The sequence below is a fragment of the Mauremys mutica genome, chromosome 3, assembly GCF_020497125.1.
Source record: "Mauremys mutica isolate MM-2020 ecotype Southern chromosome 3, ASM2049712v1, whole genome shotgun sequence".
Taxonomy (NCBI): Eukaryota; Metazoa; Chordata; order Testudines; family Geoemydidae; genus Mauremys; species Mauremys mutica.
Genome location: NC_059074.1, coordinates 36,177,782 through 36,195,500, shown reverse-complemented (window position 1 = coordinate 36,195,500; position 17,719 = coordinate 36,177,782). Strand labels below are relative to the sequence as shown.

Genomic DNA, 17,719 nt, shown 5'->3' with positions numbered 1-17,719 from the left:
GAAGGCCCCGCAGTGTCCGGAAGAGGGTTCCCTCAAGGTAAGGACCCAGAGGACAACTGCTGCCGAGGAAGGACCCTCCGCCAAAGTGCCGCCGGAAACAGCAGCAACCGACTGAGCTGCCGCTGAATTGCCGCCGCTATCTTCAGTGGCAGCTCAATCGCTGTTGCTGTCTTCGGCAGCGGCTCTTTCGAATCGAGCCCCACATGTCCTAAAGCCATCCCTGCTAGGGGATTTCTCCTGAATACAGCCCCCTTTGATCTGTTCCACCCCCTTTTATAGCTTTGGCACAAGGCAGGAATCTTTTGTCTCTCTTGGTCCCCATCCCGCCTTCTAAACGGAAAAGCATCAGGTTTAAGATGAAGTCCAGTACCAGGTGACATGGTCACATGTCTTGTGAAACCCCAAGCCTCCATTCTTTCCGGCCTGACTCACATGAACACAGGTAGGCTTGCGAGTAAACAAAGCCATTCACAACTAATTGTCCTAGTTAATGGGAGCCATCAAGATTCCAAGCCACCATTAATGGCCCACACTTTCCATAGTTACAATAGGACTTCAGAATAATACTTGATATTTCTAGCTTCAGAGTGATACATTCATACAAATGGGATGAACACACTCAGTGGATTATAAGCTTTGCAATGCAATGTCATGACAGCATACACTCATTTAAAAGGTGTAGTAAAAGGGAAGATCTGGAGGAACTGTGTCCCGGAAGACTTTCAGACAATTTTTTTCAAGCGCTCTTCCTGCTGTGATGCAACTATGTACCATGCTCCTAGGCTTTGCCTAAAAGCGCAGTCTTGACCTAAATAACCCACTAAACAAAATTATTTCTGTAATAAAATTGTTCATGTTTTCTAGCAAGGCATTGGCACATGGATGAGAGTGTGCTTAATTTCCCTGTTGTGCTGCAACATGGTAAGGAATACCAAAAAAGCGGGTGACAGGCATGGCAAGGTACAAATCTGGAAGCTGCTGTCAGAACAGAAACACAGCAGTAGTAAATGACTTTGGGAAAAAAACGTAAAATATTTGTAAACATTTCAGGTCAGTGGCAACAGTAAATCAGCAGGAGCAAGTTCCATGTGCTCTGAATCTGTGTCTAATCAGTGGCTAACACTAAGCACTGGAAACCTCATTTACAACACAGCTGCAAGCCAGTTGGCAGGTGCAAAAAAAAAAAAAGCAGCAAGCTTAGAAGACAATGTGGTTTATGCTTAAACCTCGACTTTGGCTTGAGATAGCATTGTCAGATCATTTTACTCAGATACACCTTCAGGCATCCAGGGTTTGTTAGCAGTAACAATAAGTATTGGGTTTTATTTTTAGAACTAAGAATTCAAGTCCTTTTGTGCCTCTATGGCAATCAGGAAAGAAATCCTTATTAGCCAGAAAGCTTGCATTAAATATGGATGAGGTAATATTTATTTTATTGGACCAACAAGTTGTCTTTCTAATATCCTGGAACCAATACAGCTACAACAACACTGCATTAAATATGTAATTTACAGTCAACAAGCTTTTAGACTTAGCCTTTCTGATACAATATTGCATGGCCCTTCCCCCTACTTATTGCTGGCTGATAATGTGGAACTGTACAACCAAGAGCATTGAAATTACATCTTCTCCATAAATACGGGCAATGCTAGGATACCAGTCATGCATTCAGCAAGGTCCTCATCTGCTGCGAATTGGCATAGATCCAGTGAAGGCAATGGAGCTACCCTGAATTACACAAGCTGAGGGTCTGACCCACAAGGGAGCTGCACTCTCCATTTTCAGAAGATAAACACATGAACTCTACAAATCATACGTGAATCAGCATGTATTGTCATTCCTTACAAGGCAGTCAATGTGCAGGACTAAAATGTGTTCTGAACCACGTTACAAAAATTAAATATCAAAAAGGGGTAGAGATACATAACAGTGCACTGAAAAAAGTAATTATAAATGTAGGCCCTTGTCCTACTTAATGGCAATGGGATTCCTCATGAAAACAGGCATCAATATCTCATGTTAAAATGCTTGCAGGATTGGACCTGATGATTTTATCTTCATGAGTGTTGTCAATACTCATGATTTCTTCACAAATAATAAGATTTTGGTTGGATATGGAGCCAGTCTTCACTTGACAAAAGAAGTTCCAGTCCTCTTGGGAATTTCAGCCCTGCCTAGGGGCAGGTTCCTTCTGATTGGCCTCTTGGGGCATAGCATTCAGTGGCTGCTGCTACGGGAGGCAGATAGAAGTCTTTCTCCCCCACCCAAAACCTCCTCTTGGCTCCTGAAAGGAGGAAAGGGAAAGGAGAGAAGCAGCCAGCACCATTCTCAAAAGAGGGGAGGGGAAAATCCAAAGACAGACTAAAAACCACACTATATATATTTTTAAAATCTCATGGTTTGTAGGCCAATCTCATGATTTTTGGAACTTTAGGGTTGGCAATACTGTCATTATGATGACATATTTTCTATTAACTGTTTGCATACTCAAATACAGCATTGTTTTATTTTTGTATATATCAGTTCTTCTTCTGTTTTCTTGGCTTCCTGTTTGTTTTTGAGTGCAATTCAAGGTAGTGGGTTTACATAGATTCCAAGGCCAGAAGGGACCATTGTGATCATCTACTCTAACCTACTGTATAACACAGGCCACAGAACTTCCTCAAAATAATTGCTAGATTGTATCTTTTAGAAAAACATCCAGTCTTGATTTAAAAGTTGTCAGTGATGGAGAATCCATCATGACCCTTGGTAAATTGTTCCAATGGTTAATTACTTTTACTGGTAAAAAGTTATGCCTTTTATTTGTTTAGCTTCAACGTCCCACCATTGGACAGTGTTAACCCTTTTCCTCCTAGATTGAAAAGGTGCATTATTAAATATTTGTTCCCCATTTAGATTGTAATCACATCATCCCCAACCTTCTTTGTTAAGATAAATAGATTGAGCTCCTTGAATCTATCACTATAAAACAGATTTTCTATTGCTCTAATGATTCTTTTGACTCTTCTCTGAACCCTCTTCAATTTTTCAACATTATTCTTAAATTGTGGGCACCAGAGCTGGACACAGAACTTTACAGCTACAGTCACGCCAGTGCCAAATACAGAGGTAAAATAAGCTTTTACTCCTATTTGAGATTCCCCTGTTTATGCATCCAAGATAACATTAGTACTTTTGGCTAGAGCATCACATTGGGAGCTCATGTTCCTCTGTTTGTCCAGCATGATCCCACAAATCTTTTTTACAGTAACTGTTTCTCAGGATAGTGTCTGTCATTGTGTAGTTTGCTTGTGCCCAGTTTATCATGTGATTCAGATCACTCTGTGTTTGTGACTTGCCCTCTTCATTATTATCAGTCCCCCAATTTTTGTGACATCTGAAAACCTTATCAATGATGATTTTATGCTAGCTTTATGGTAATTGAAAAAAGAATGTTAAATAGCATAGGGCAAGAACAGATCCCTGCGGGACCCAGCAAGAAACACAGCCATTCATTGATGATGCCGTGTGTACAATTATCTATCCATTAGCCAGTTTAATTTATTTAATGTGTGCCATGTTAATTTTAGATAATTCTAGTTTTTTAATCAAAATTTCATGCAGTACCAAATCAAATGCCTTACAGAACTGTAAGTATATTATGTTAACACAATAACCTTGATCAACCAAACTTGTAATATCATAACAATATGAAATTAGGTTGACAAGTTCTATTGTCCATAAACCTATGTTAACTGGCATTAATTATTATCTTTTCTTCATTCATTATTAAGTGAGTCCTGTATCAGATCCATTATATTGCCTGAAGTCAAGGTCAGACTGACAGGCCTATAATTACGTGAGTCATCCCATTTACCTTTCTTAAAGTCACAACATTGTCTTTTTTCCAGTCTTCTGGTTATTCCCCAGTGTTCCAAAACTTATTGAAAATCAACATTAACAGTTCAGTGAGCTCCTCAGCCAGCTCTTTTAAAACTCTTGGATGCAAATTATCTGATTTTAAAAATGTCTAACTTTAGTAGCTGCTGTTTAACATCCTCGTGAGATACCAGTGGAATGGAAAGAACACTATAATCATCATTAATCTACAAAGTCTCTTTAGTCTGGTTTTTTACTATCTGAAACCTCCTTGCATCCAATGAAGCATGCTAATTGGAGAGATTAACTGAGGTGCTCCCATTGAGAGTCCCTAAGGTTTGCCTAGAATACAAAGATTTGAACCAAAGTAATTACCTTAACAACATTATTGGAGAGAAACAGACCCTGCTGTTGGTAATCAACAGGTGCAAACTGATGTACTTTAGTCACATCAGGTGTAGACATAGAAACTTTCTTGAGGTTATTATCATGGAAGGAATGGTGGTGGGTCATTGTAGTAGAGACAACCAGCAAAAAGATGTATAGATGGTGTGCAGCAGACCATTAGGAGGGAAGTCGATGAATGCTCCCAAATAATGGACCAAGAAGGCTTCCAGAAATTCTGCTATGATGCCACCAATATTCAGACATGAATAAATGGTTTTTACCTTCCCTACTTAGTTACAATGGTGCAGAGCCCTAATATAGACACACTGTACTAGTGCAAAATGGGGCTTGCACAGGGCCAGGGTACATTGAATAGAAGCAAGCGTCCTCTTACACTGACACAGCAGATCTATACTGGAGATCTGCACCAGTGCAAAGAAACCCAGTATACACAGAGACTTAGATTTGAACTCTGTTGGACTGAAGATAGGGAGTTTTCAGTGGAAGTTTCATGACTTTGGATCTGTCTCCTGTAGCTGACCTACCAGAGTGTATTGTGCTTCAGGGCAGAGTAAAAGGGGCATCGATTCACTCATGAATTTTCTTGGGTGTGGGTTGTACATGGTGGAAGTCTTGTTGGGAGATGATATTTTGAGTTACACCCTTTATTGAAGCCTAATTGCTATTGATGTTATATTTGAGAAGCCTATGGAAGCTGACTGTGTAAGACAGAAGGTCCAGGTATGATCTTTGATTTTCTTTCTGTTTTAAAGATGTAAATATGCCCAGAGGATTGGGCAATAAGTGCATGTTTATTAAATATGGCAAAATAAATTCACATTATATGTGCCACCTCACGGAACTTTGAGATACTCTCATCCATTCTCCACCTGAGACAACAATCTCATACTTTAAGAAGGAAGCACCCACAGTGGCACATGAAAAAGCCAGAGACTGTTTTCACACTTTGATCACCATTGAATTTTCTTAACTGTGGACTATAAACAAGTGACAAGAGAATGCAATTCTCTCTCCAGACAAGCACCTTACATTTCCAGATCACTTAAATAGTGATTAAAAAAATGCAAACATTTTATTTCCTTAAAAGATGAGCCTTTCATTGATTGACCTAGTGTTTGATACTTACTTTACAAAACCAGAACCAGCTGTGACTCTAACTGCCTCTTATACATGTATTTTCTCCATGGAGTGACCTGAAGTGGTGACTCATTGTACTGAGAGAATAAAGACAGCCAGAGATCCATATATGACCTCAAATAAGAATCAAAATATCACACAAAATATCACCGATGAATTAATTTTTTAACCTTCTTGTGTTTCAATTTAAAGAACAACTTTTTTCTTTAAATTACAGTTAGCCCTAATCCTGGAAACAGGGAACACAAATGGAACTTTGGAATTACCACACTGATTCAGACCCATTTTCCATTTGGTGCAATATCTTGTCTTACAGTGGCCAACACCAGAGGCTTCAAAGGAGAAAAAACTCTACAGTAGGAAGGTGTGGGATAAATCTGCCCCCTGTGAAGGTTTAATCTTAATTCCTATATACTTAAAACTTGTCTTAAATCCTAAATCATGAGGTTTTCTATTCCTTCCAGATTTTGTGTTAGTATTAACTATTATAATTCTGGCTATTATAACTCTGAATATTCTTGTTATCTATATTGCTCTTTAAATTCCTCTTTAAACCCTGCTAAATTCTATGCTTCAACACCATCCTGTGGCAATGAGTTCCACCCTCTAATTTGAATTCAGATCTCCAGGCTCAATACTAATGTGAGTTGAAGGAGCAGGGGCAGACAAAGAAACATCTTTGGACTCGTTTATCTGTGTTCTTTTCCACTATGACACATTCTGTTGTTTTTACCAGGGGACAGAAATTTAATTCAGGAAAAAGGCTACTGAGATGAACTGAAATGATCACTGGGTCAATTTGACACCATCCATGATAATTATTTAGGGCCAGACTTGGCCCTAAATATTTTGTTTTGTAATACCATGCTTATTTAGTAGTCTGGTATAAGTCAGTGGTACTACCTTGTGGAATAAGGTGCTACATATGGTGAAGATTACTACGGTGATGGGTTCCCTCTCGGGTGCCACCTGGAACTGGGGTACCACTAAGGCTCCTTTTTACACCATACTGCTGTGATAGTCTGTCAAGCCCTCCAGCCTTCAGCCTGCTCTTTCACCAACATACATACATACAGGTAGGGACACACCCACCTGCAGTACATGCAGGCAGGCTTTTTAACCAGCTCGTACATGGGAAGGATTCAGCTAGGGCAACTCCCAGTTCTTAAGGCATGCACATCCTCTGGAGTATAAACCCAAAATTAAACCATCTTGCGCTGCACAGGGAACTGTATAGCATAAGCTCATAAAATTGCCCCCTCCTTCAATGTGGAGAGGAATGTGCAACAGCTTTCCTCCCTGAGGGATGATTCCCACACACTGGTTTTAGATAAAGCAAAAACAAATTCATTAGCTACAAAAGATAGATTTTAAGCGATGATAAGGGATAGCAAACAGAGCAAAGCAGATTACCTAGCAAATAAATAAAAAACACAAACTAAGTTTAATATACCAAATACATTGGATATAAATAGCAGATCCTCACCTTAAGTGATGATATCAGCAGGCTGCAGATTCTTAAGGGGCAAGCTGCACTTGCTTACAGCTTGGAATCCCCACGTCTTCCATTCACAGGCTAAAAATCCCTTTAGCCTGGGCCCAGCACTTCCCCCAGTTCAGTCTTTGTTCCTCAGGTGTTTGCATGAGTCTTCCTGGGTGGGGAGCCAGTGAAGAACCAAGATGATGTCACTCCCCTGCCTTGTATAGCTTTTGCATGGGGGGGAACCTTTGTTTCAAAGGTTGGTTCCCATGCCAGTTAGTGGAAAAATACTGACATCCCAAGATGGAGTCAGGCACAAGGTGATCTGGTCACATGTCCCTGTAGTGTCACAGCAGCCATTACTCAGGCCTGGTCTACACTGGGGGGGGGGTCGAACTAAGGTACGCAACTTCAGCTATGCGAATAGAGTAGCTGAAGTCGAACTACCTTAGTTCGAACTACTTACCCGTCCTCATGGCGCGGGATCGAAGTCCGCGGCTCCCCCGTCGACTCCGCCACCGCCGTTCGCGGTGGTGGAGTTCCGGAGTCGACGGGAGCGCGTTTGGAGTTCGATATATCGTGTCTAGATGAGACGCAATATATCGAACTCCGAGAAGTCGATTGCTACCCGCCGATCCGGCGGGTAGTATGGACATACCCTCAGAGGCTGTCTGTAGCATCCTCAGGAAGGCTCTCTAGGTGGGAGATAAGCTTCTCCTAAGGCCTATTGTTTCTTCCTAATGGCTCATTAACCTGAATGGGCCCTTCCCAGCCAGCCATCTAGACTGAGCACATTTTGCCTAGTGGGTGGTGCCCAGATGTAACTACATTCTGAAATACAAAAACATAGTCAATATTCATAAATTTGGATATAAAAATGATAAATTTGGATACAAAAATGATACATGAATAAAAATAGGGTAATCATATTCAGCAAACCATAACCTTTTCAATGATATCTCACACAACCTATCTTGCATAAAATATATAACTGTCATAATTATATCATAATAATATCACTATGAAGAATATGGGTTACAGTGTCACAACTACCAATAGGTGATATTTACAAAATAGCTCATGTGTGGGCTGTTTTATATTCTTTTTTGTGCTGCATCAGCTGTTATAAAAGGATGTAGCTCCATTAAAGTCTGCGGGGCTACACCATTTTACACAAGGTGTACTCCTGTGGGGATTCTGCATGACTGCGGACCTGCAGAAAATGACCCTCCCCCACCACTACTATGGGTGCAGTTCTGGGGGTGAATTGTCCCCCTCCAAACAGAGGCAAGACATGGTGGGCACACAGGGTTATGTGCCAATACCCGCCTCATTTCTGCAAGCACAGAGCTGCACAGATGAAGGAGGCCGCCTCTCCGCTCCACAGTCAGATGACTCTGCAGCTGAACACCACTCCTGGGTCCTAGTGCCAGTCATGCTCCCATTCTGTGTGCTGGGAGCCTTCCTGTTTTCTGTGCAACAGTGAGTGCCTCTGGTGGGGCTGGGTGAGGGGGGTTGGGGAAAATGAAGGAAGGGGGGTGAGAGGCTGCGGGGAAGAGGCAGTGGGGAAGGAAGGGGGTGGAATAGAGCAGGGGGAGGGGAATGTGGGTGTGAGAGTAGAGAGCTGGAGAAGAAAAGGGGTTAGGGAAATCACGGGGAGCAGGGGTGGCTCCAGGCCCCAGCACGCCTGGAGCCCCAGTTTCAATGACAAGTCCCTATATCAGGGGAGGTGGGGGCTTCAGGGTGATCTCCCACCTCAATGCCGCCACTGGCCTGTGCTCCTCACTGCCATGCTGGAACCACATTTATTTATTGACAAATAAAAGTTGCAGAATTTTAAAATATTTTATGCATAATTTTAAAAAAAATTGGCGCAGAATTCCCTCAGGAGTAAAGGTGAAGATCTGGCCAAGTGTTTGCAGACTGTAATTTCATATGAATATTTAGCATTTTAAAATGAAATCTGGAATAAAAAAAAAAGTCTGTCATGAAAATAGAACTGGGGTAAAAATGGAAAGATGTTTTTCCCAGTTCTCCCCTCCTCCATTTTTTTGTTGAAATTTTATTTTTTTAAAAATCATTTGATCAGCTACAGAGCTGTTGAAAAATAGAAAAGCATCTGCTGACTACTTTTTTTTTTCTTTCCATTTTCCACTGACATTTCAAACAAATTCAACCAACTCTACATAAAAATCTGAAGTGTAGTTCTGGGCACAGTCTTCTGTGTGTGAGGTAAAAAAAAGAAATAGATACACAACTAAACACTGAAATAAGAACTAGCTGTCAGGGGAGAAAAAATGTAGTTTATGATGATTAGTCAAATCTTTCAGGTTCCCTTATTTTTATCTAAATGACAGCAGGCTTACTCACATCTATGGAATAACCAGTGTTGAACTGCAGCTTGTTTGGTCATAATCTAACTTTCCATGTGTTTAGTGAAGTGACAGTTATTGTAATTACTGCATACAAAAGCATCTTTTTTAGCACAGCTCTGACAATACCAATGAAGTAGCTGTCGGCAACATTGCATCCTTTCCCCCGTCTTTCCTAAGAAAGTAGAGCTAATCAGTTAATTCTGGTGTGCAAGGTCAAGTCTGGAGAAGTTTGATTATATTTTTTCCATATGCAAGAGACTAGGGAGATATTTAATTTCAAGTTTCACTCCTGAATATTATTGTGCTAGCATGAAGTAATTCAACAACTTCCCTTTCCCAGGCATATCATAGTTGTAACATCGTGCTTATAATGTAAACAGAAAATAGGAGGTGTTTGTTATAATTACATATTGCAGAAATATCCTTAGCTATATTAAAAAGTGATGGAAACAATCATTGGCCTGAAGGCTGGAGCAAAGCTCAAATAAAAAAAAGTCAGCTAAAGCACAGCAGAATCTCTTTCTTTCTTAGGGTTATATACGGCACTATCACCATAGCAACTAAGTGCTTAGACTCTTCAGCACAAACCTGTGCTTAGGACCTTCCATCTTTATCTGAGTGTAACTTTTTGAATCAGTTTCCCAAGGCAAATCCTCTACAATTTGAAACTCTTTGTTCATTAATATTCCTTGATATTAGGGTTAAAATGGGTTGTTTAGCTGAATTCTTCTGCTAGGAAATCATTTACTAGAATATTTGGGGAAAGCAAACACAATAGAGTTGAATTTATTTTTTTTAAAATATATATCGAAAATGTATTGCTGCCTTTGCCCTCTGTCAGTGGTTTGTTAAGAGAGTACCATGCTTGTTTAAGTATTTGTTACTTGAAATGCTTAAAAATCATGAGTCTAATCCCCCACAAAATTATGAAATAAATTTTTGATTATTTTGCCTTCAGGTTTTTCAGCCTTTTTGGGTTCCCATAAGTCAGGTTTTCAAGATATTCTCTGAAGCCATGGGGGCTAGAAATTTAACTTTTAAAAAAACGAAATCTGAGATTCTCATGGAATCACGTCTCCAGTAGCTAGTGCTTTAAGAACAACTCCAGTTATCACGAGTCTTAAGATAAAATTGCAACAGTTGGCAACATCGATGTCTGGCTGTTTCCTTCTAATGTTGGCTGTAGGTGTGATAAATTCAGATTGTATACAGCCCACTGATCTCACCTCAAGCATGCTTGCTTTCCCTCTTCCATGATGCCTAGTGGAGGGCTGCTGAAGAGGCTTCAGCCACTGCATTGAGGGGGCTAGAAAGCTGCCCCTACATGGGATCTCTGCCACTCAGCCTCACAGTCAGAGACTAATGAAACTCAACCTACATGGATTTTCCAAGAGAAGTTTAAAAGGTGACTTGATGATGGTCTATAAATTCCTACATGGGGAGAAGATTTCTGATAGTAGAGGACTCTCTCATCTAACAGACAAAGGCATAACAAGATCCATGGCTGGAAACTGAAGCTAGACAAATTCAGTCTAAAATAAGGTACAACTTTTCAACAGTGAGGGTAATTAAGCCTTTAAACACAGATTGGCTACCTTTCTAAAATATATGCTCTAGGTCAAACAGAAGTTATGGGCATACTGTAAGAATCACTTGGTAAAACATGGCCTGTGTATGCAGGAGTTCACACTAGATGATCATGGTAGTTCCTTTTGGGTTTATAAATTATGAATCTGTTTATTGATAGTGAGATGGTAAGTTACTGATTAGTGGGTGGTGACAATGTGGTCTTTATGCATCTCTTACTTCTGATTAATTCTGCTGAGTTAACAGCAGCTCCTGAGTGTATGGCCTCCAAGGAACTCCAGAGTGGACCACATTTTAATAGAGAACTTGTCTTGTGGACCAACCAGCCTCCCATTCAGAGTTGCATGGACCAACTCCTTTCATTGGCAATGGAATAAGCATCTGTGTGTTAACTACAGCAATTAAAGTATTTAATTAGGTTAATGGAATTTAGCAACTAGAAATAAGGAGCCATGTGACCAGCTAGCTCTCAGCAAAACAAAAATAAGTGTTGCATGTATCATCAATGGTCCACACACCCTTCCATGTGACCTTCAGACTAATGTGTTGTGTAAGTTGCACTGACAACTGGTTTGCTGTGACTGGGGAGTGAATGCTAGGTCCTGCAGTATCCACAGTAGTCATTGTTCAACTGCTTACTAGGGCTTTAACACCGAAGTCATCAGTTTTGACCAATGTTCTAGTATTCATTGCCAGGTTGATATTATTGGAATTTGCTCATGTTTGGATGGTCACTTGGGAGTGGTCTGACATTCTATGTAGGTGCTATTACCATCCTTACATCATAGTATTTGAATGCCTTTTAGTTGCATTAAGCAATGTGACTATATATCTGTCAAGTGTTGGTTTGTTTTCTCATTCCCTCCCCAGGGGGAGAAGCGTGTACAATGGCATGTCTTGTTTTGGTGAGGATGTTTTTAAAATATACATCTTTCTATTTCTTTGTGTTAGAGAAGGTAAGGTCAAAGAAATGTACCCTGAATCTAGAGCAGAAATGGTGAGGTTTGTGATAGTCCCTAGTTCCTAGGGAGTTCATTTCACAGTCTTGAACTGGTCCCCAAGAAAGTGGAGTTGTTGACCACAATCTTCATCCTGGAGCTTTAGGTGGTCTTTTAGGTATCTAGGCCCCAGGCCATTGAGTGCCTTGAAGATCAGGACCAAGCCCTTGAACTTGATTTGAAATTCTATGGGAAGGTGGTGTAGAGAGTGGAGAACAGGTGTGATGTGCTCGCAGTAGCTGAGGAGATGCACTACAGTATTCTATACTAGTTGGAGTTTCCTAGTGCTGATGTCTTTATGCCCAGGTATATCACATCACTGTAGTCCATCTGAGAGGTGACAAAGGCATGAATAATTAAGGCCAGGTCATCATTTGCCAGGGTGGGATGGAGTTTCCTAGCCAACCAGAGATGGTGGAAAGTGTTACTAATGCAAGTTGTTATGTGATAGCTTAACATCAGCGAGGAATCCAAGAGTATGCCTAAACTAGAGACTGAATTGACCAACTGTGAGTGTGTATCTTCAATCAAAGTAGACTGCAAACTCTTTAAAGTGCTTTTCTTTGCCCACCAACATCATCTCTTTCTTGTTCACATTCAGCCAGCTGCTCTTCATCTATGAGTTAATTTCATCCAAGCAATGGGCCATCTTTGTGGTAGTGGTATAGTTGTATGTGGTGAAGAATAAGTAGAGCTGTGTGCCACCTGCATCTTGCTGACACTTACGTCAATGTTGTCTGGACAGCTTATGTATTTGGTTGCACATAGATGCTGAAAAGATGGGTCTAGTGAAATGGGGTTTCCCATCATTACTCACTGGGCATGTCCCTCCACATAGGTTGAAAACTATTTTAGCAGATTACCCTGGCCGCCCTGACCCACCTCTCAGGTGAGAGAGCAGACTCTCATGTACAACATTGTCTTATGTGGCTGTTCAGGTATTGTGGCGGCTCATTTGCCAAGAGATATGGGCTTCTGTTTTATATAGACAATAAAACATCTATTTATACAGCATGTTTGCACACATTATAACAAAGGATCACTTTGTTTATTTCTCTCCTACTAGTTTCACTGTGATAACATCTGTCAAACAAATAACAATACATGAATTGTTTGTATAAATATTAATGAGGGTACTATATTCATCATGGAGAGATCAAAGTAAATCTCATGTAAGCTTTTACATTTTTAATATCTTTTATTTTTTTAAGGAAGATTATTTACTCACATAATGTATTCCCCTATTTCCTTCCTCTGTGTGTGTGTGTGTGTGTGTACAACAATGCTCTTCCCCCTTCCTGAAGCTTCTGGACATGGGGCTTCAGGATCTCCCCCTTCCCCTGGGACTCTCCTCCCATCACCACAATAATCTCAGGGTCATTCTCCTCCCCAGGGACTCACCTTCCATCTCCCCACCATCACCTCAGGATCCCACCTTCCACTAGGACTCACCTTCCCTCCAACCCTCAGGATCTCTCCCCTCCCCCAGGACCTTGGCCCTGTCCCAGAAAACCTAATCCCAGTCTCCAACAGAGAGACTCTAATTTCCATGTCAGTCCCATCTCCTCCTCCTCCTCTTGAAATTTCCCCTAGGACAGGTCTCTCCCACTCACATCCTGGGATTTCCCAGACACCATAGCTCTTCTTCCCCCAGAGATGTCACCCAAGCTTCCCTGCCTGTTGGATCCTCCCCTAGCTGGCACTTTTTAAACTTCAACCTTCCCAGGAAGCACTGCTCAGGTGCCAGGAGACAGTGCCTCCTCCCAAGACTGAGGAACCTAGCTTCATTTGCTGGGAATCCAGTGCACAGGAGGGGCCCTCCCCCCACAATGCCCCACCCTGCCACCTTCCTGTGCCTAGAGCTGCTAGACACAGGGGCTTTTCCTGCCAAGCTGGGCATGTGCACAGGTGGTAGGGTGGCTCAGAAAATGACAATGCAGAGAAAGATTGGCAGGGAACTTTGAACCCTTTCTAGCCCTAGCCACCCACCACCTATGCTTCTACATTCAAAAGCAGACTACCTCTGAAGCTCTTTTGTATGTGGTTTATATTTTCACAAGTTTTGAGGCCAAAAGGGATCATTATGGTGTCTGGACTGATCTCCTGCATATCACTAATGATAGAGTATCATAGGAGTAGCTGTGTTAGTCTGGCTTATGCCTTAGTCTAAAGCTTATGCTCCAATACGTCTATTAGTCTATAAGGTGCCACAGGACTCTTTGTCACTAATGATAGAATTTCATGAAAAGCTTCCTGCAGCAAGTCCATAACTTCGGGTTATGGTCTTAAAGCTTATTTTTTAGAAAGACATCAAGTCTTGATTTAAAGACTTAAAGTGATGGAGAATCCACCACATCCCTGGGCAAGTTGTTCTAGTGGTTAATTACCTCCTGGTTAAAAGTCTGCACCTTATTTCTAGTCTGAATTTAGCTTAAGCGTCTAATCATTGGATGTTATGACTTTTTGGCTGCTAGATTAAAGAGCTCTCCGCTATTAGAAATCATCTCTCCATACACATATTTATAGATCTCAGTCACCTCTTAATCTTCTCTTGGGTAAACCAACAGGACACAGAATTCCAGTAATGGTCTTACTAGTAACAGATGTAGTGGTAATAACATCTCCCTACTTCTACTTCATATTCCCCTGCTAATACATCTACGGCAGTGCTTCCCAAACTTGTTCTGCTGCTTGTGCAGGGAAAGCCCCTGGCGGGCTGGGCCGGTTTGTTTACCTGCCGCGTCTGCAGGGTTTGGCCGATTGCGGCTCCCACTGGCCATGGTTCACCGCCACAGGCCAATGGGAGCTTCTGGAAGCAGCAACCAGTACGTCCCTAGGCCCGCACCGCTTCCAGCAGCTCCCATTGGCCTGGACCAGAGAACTGCGGCCACTGGGAGCTGCGATTGGCCGAATCTGCGGACGCAGCAGGTAAACAAACCGGCCCAGCCTGCTAGGGGTTTTCCCTACACAAGTGGCGGAACAAGTTTAGGAACCACTGATCTAAGGATCTCATTTGTTGTTTTAGCCACAATAGCCCATTAGGAACTCATGCTCAAATGACTAGCTAACATGATCACCAAGTCCTTTTCTGAGTCACTGCTTTTTAAAATTCAGTCTCACTGTCAATAAGTCTGACTTAGATGGATAAGTTTGCATTCAGCTATAATAAAACACATGTTGTTCAAGTAAGCCAATCTTACCATGCAATTCAGATCACTCTGTGATGCTGTTTCCATCATCGCTTACCACTCCACCTATTTCTTATCATCTACAAATTTTACCATCAAAGATTTTATATTTTCTTCTAGATCTTTGATTAAGATATTTAATTACATTGGGCCAAGAACAGAGCATCAGAGATGCCCCTATGGGATGAGGTTTTCCAGTTACTTTTTAAGATCTTTCAGTTAGCCAGTTTTGAATCCATTTAATATGATTATAATATATTCAGTATTTTCAATTATACTCTGATTTATTATAATTTTATTTGTTTAAATCAGAACGTCATGCAATACTAAGTCAAACGCTTTACCAAAATTTATATATATTTATATATATATATGTATATTATGCAAACAGTTACCTTTTGTCAACTAAATTTCTGATCTCACCAAAAAAGTAATATCAAGTTTGTTTGACCAGACCTATTTTGCATTAAGCCAAGCTGATTTGCATTAATTATGCTACTATCCTTTAGTTTTTTACTGGTTGTGTCCCAAATCAGCCTTTGATATATGATATACATATGCATATACCCAGCACTGCTTCATGTACGTTCCCCACATCCACCCACCACGCTGACAAGTAGCTGCGCACAAATTTAAACTCATGCGCTGTCAGCTTTTGAGTCTGCACACAGGGTGGAAAATTAGAGGTAATGTTGGTTTACACTGTGGAAAAGTTTGAGAACCCCAGCTTTAACAGACAAGCAACTTTTGTTGATGTTCTCTGGCTGCCTGTCAAATGAGAATCATTTGCCAGTTAAGTATCTTGGACTGATCTTAGATCACAGACCTGTGCTCCAACACCACATGGTATGTGGCAGTAAAGGTGCAGGAATGCACTGTAACATCTTGCGACTCTGTGGCATCTCTTGTGAAGCCTCAATGACTGCACTATAAATATCATTCTTACCTACAGGTAATCACCTTGTGGCTATAGAGTAAAATTTTCAGTTGTTTAGGTTCTTCTGAAAATTTTACCCACACACTTTAACATATTTTCTATTGAGAATGAGCGTTTTCACTAACACAGTAGCTACTGGCCTCTGGCTAACATTCATTCGCTATATTTCAAGTAGAAGTTTGTGCTAATCGCATTAACTCTTCCCCATTTGGAGATTTACATGAGCAGTTGAACAATGCTCCTGGTTCAGTGACCATGATATAAAAACCCCATTCTTTTAATTCCCTGCCTGTAATGTAGCATATGATAATGGATACAAAAAGCAGCAGTGCATGTACTTTCTGCTGAAAATCACTATTCACAATCATTTCATAATGCACACAGTAACTCTGAAATGCTTACTTACTGTAATGTAATCATTAGATTTTTGTCAGAATAGACAATTGAGCATCGCGTATCTTCTGTGCAGAACTTTTTTGTGTGTGTGAAACCACCAAACTTCGCTCCACTCGCCCTGTCCTCTTTCCATTTTCCTGTTTTAAATAATGCCATCACCTTTTAGAATGCATCAGATGCTAATTCTGTCTACTGGTATCTGTATATCTACTTCCCTGCATAGTCCAGAAAAATTACTGATTCTGGTATGACCATTTGTTAGAGCTTGTTGAAAATTCTCCATCAAAACTTTTTGATGGAAAATGGCTCTTCAATTAAACAGATATTCTGACACTTCTTTCCATTTTCATGCACTTACGTCTGCGCTGCTGCCAGTGGTGTCGCTGCCTTAAGAGCTGGGCGGCTGGAGAGTGGCAGCCGTTGGCCAGAAGCCCAGCTCAGAAGGCAGCGCAGCCTCCAGAAGCAGTGGAAAAGTAACATTAGACCTTTGTGCTGGGAGAGGTGGCTACAGAGGGGCTAAGGCAAATTTGGGGGTGGCTATAGCCCCTGCAAGCCCCTCACAAGTGCTGCCCCTGTTGATGGCCACTATCTTAGCCTACACTGTATGGATTGAACCAGGGCCAAAAGCATATGGCTCTGCTGCTTCAGCTGAAGATCCAGGCTCCACTGCCGCGGGATGTATCAGACATGTCCTGTGGAACAGTCACAGGGATGGACCATTACAATAGTGGTTACAATAGTAAAGTGTTCAGTATATGCAAGTGGGTGAATACACTGTGGGTGGAGGGATAATGTTTTCTGGATATAAATCTAGGCACACACAGGTACCAGATTAACAGGGTTTTTATCCCATTTTAAGCAATAAACATCTCAAATGTTATTTACAAAGTGCTTAACATGTGGTAAATCCCTTATTCAATTTTATTTCTTAACTTTCATTATTTTGCTTTCCTGTGCTTATAGCATTTAGTTATTTTATTCTGATTCTGTAATAAAATTTCAAAATCACATTTTGCTACAGCATCGAGTGCCAAATACTTTTCTGCACAGTACAAGCTCTCTTTTTGTAAAAATCATGTCCTTCGCCACCTGGCAGCCTGTTCCTAATTCATGCGCATTTGGTTACAGCTGGCAGAAAAAACAGAGTTTTCCAAGGACACTGTGCAGACTTGCCCAGTGGAAATTATAACCTCTATAAATTGTTTAATGACCAAATGTTGTTTTCTCAGGCCTGTTTCATCAGACCACAGCTCTGGTGGAAGTACTGGACCCACTGAGATGCCAGGATGACATGTCTAATTAGAATCACACTGAAGGTAAGCAAACAGCTCTGATTTAGGATAGCTTTTTCC

General features: G+C 41.1%; 1 long non-coding RNA gene across 2 annotated transcripts in view; it reads left to right on the top strand.

Annotated features, from left to right (window-relative positions):
* Positions 1-17,719, top strand: part of LOC123367157 — a 181,761-nt gene that overhangs the window by 123,182 nt on the left and 40,860 nt on the right. For both annotated transcript variants that reach the window (XR_006578327.1, XR_006578328.1), the window contains exon 2: positions 17,597-17,683. This is a non-coding gene — a long non-coding RNA (uncharacterized LOC123367157). The remainder of the gene's footprint in view (positions 1-17,596; positions 17,684-17,719) is intronic.